Here is a 1,478-nt window from a genome sequence, read left to right as displayed (position 1 = left end):
AAACTTTAACCATGGGCCGGTGGTGGCCTATCCCATATCGTTGACAGAAGCACGATTATGGCTAACTTTAACCTTAAATAAAATAAAAACTACTGTGGTTAGAGGGCTGCAATTTGGTATGTTTGATGATTGGAGGATGGATGATCAACATATCAATTTGAAGCCCTCTAGCCTCAGTAGTTCTCAAGATCTGAGGGCGGACAGAAAAAAGTTTGGAGAGAAAAAAGTGCGGACGGACAGACAGAGCCGGCACAAACGTTTTCTCGTACAGAAAACTAAATCAGACGACTGATTGGAAGAAATTATGTTTGTAAATAAGCTGTTAATCCAAAATGCTCCTGACTTGTATACAATACTTGATGTTATTCTCGAATCTCCAAAGTACTCACCAGAATTTGATATCAAAGTATCTTTTTGAGCTGTTACGAGGAACATTCGTGAACAGTGTACCGAAATCATATGTAACAAGTGACACAACGGTTGTTTTTTTTTTTTTTTGGTCATTATCTTATCTATCATTTTCAAGACTTCCTGATTGCTATCAGTAATCGACTATCTTCTGATACGTTTCAATGACGAGGACACATTAAACCTGGTTTGAGCTGGATGTTTTTGGGGTCCAATATATGACAAATTTAGCGGCGTTTTTTACCCTTCAGTTAACCTTAATTGACCTGAGGAAGTTAATCTGATTCCATTTGATGTCATCTTTATGTATTACAGTTGTCGTTTACGATGCCAATTTCGCTAATCAGCATTTTGAAGTAATACCATTTGGAAGCAAATGAATTTGTCTCTCTTATCTCACCAGCAACTGTAGTTGCACCCTTCTGCAATCTAAAGAATTCTTGCGCTTTGAGATGGCCTAAAGCATGGATTTGTTGTCTTCGGGACAGGTTTTTTGGTTTCTGTAAAAGAAAACTATTGTGCCGGCTTTGTCTGTTCGTCCGCACTTTTTCTGTCCGCCCTCAGATCTTAAAAACTACTGAGGCTAGAGGGCTTCAAATTGGTATATTGAGCATCCAGTCATCAAACATACCAAATTGCAGCGCTCTAGCCTCAGTAGTTTTTGTTTTAATTAAGGTTAAAGTTAGCCATAATCGTACTTCTAGCACCGATATGCCGTTTTCTTTCTTTGGTCACTACGGATCGTGGCTGAGTTTCTGGGCCACCTGGCTGAGGATTTCAGCATTATAAGCTGTACAGAAAACTCCAGTGTGAAGAAACTTCGGCTATATTTTCTTTTTACATCAAGCTAGCTTCAATAACCCTACTGCTTCTTTCATTTAAACATAAAATTCTCCAGTTTTCAAACGGTTTGATAGGTCAAATTGAACAAAGTAATTAGCGGTTTTTTTTTAACGTTACACCAGTTTAAAGTTTTGACTCTTTCGTTAAGTCCTTCGCTAAATAGTGCCTGACGTTGTATATTCTGTATTATTTTAAGGTTCATTATGATTATCTAATCCTGAGAATCA

Source organism: Macrobrachium rosenbergii, chromosome 12 (assembly GCF_040412425.1).
Source record: "Macrobrachium rosenbergii isolate ZJJX-2024 chromosome 12, ASM4041242v1, whole genome shotgun sequence".
NCBI lineage: Eukaryota > Metazoa > Arthropoda > Malacostraca > Decapoda > Palaemonidae > Macrobrachium > Macrobrachium rosenbergii.
This window is presented reverse-complemented; position numbering follows the sequence as displayed.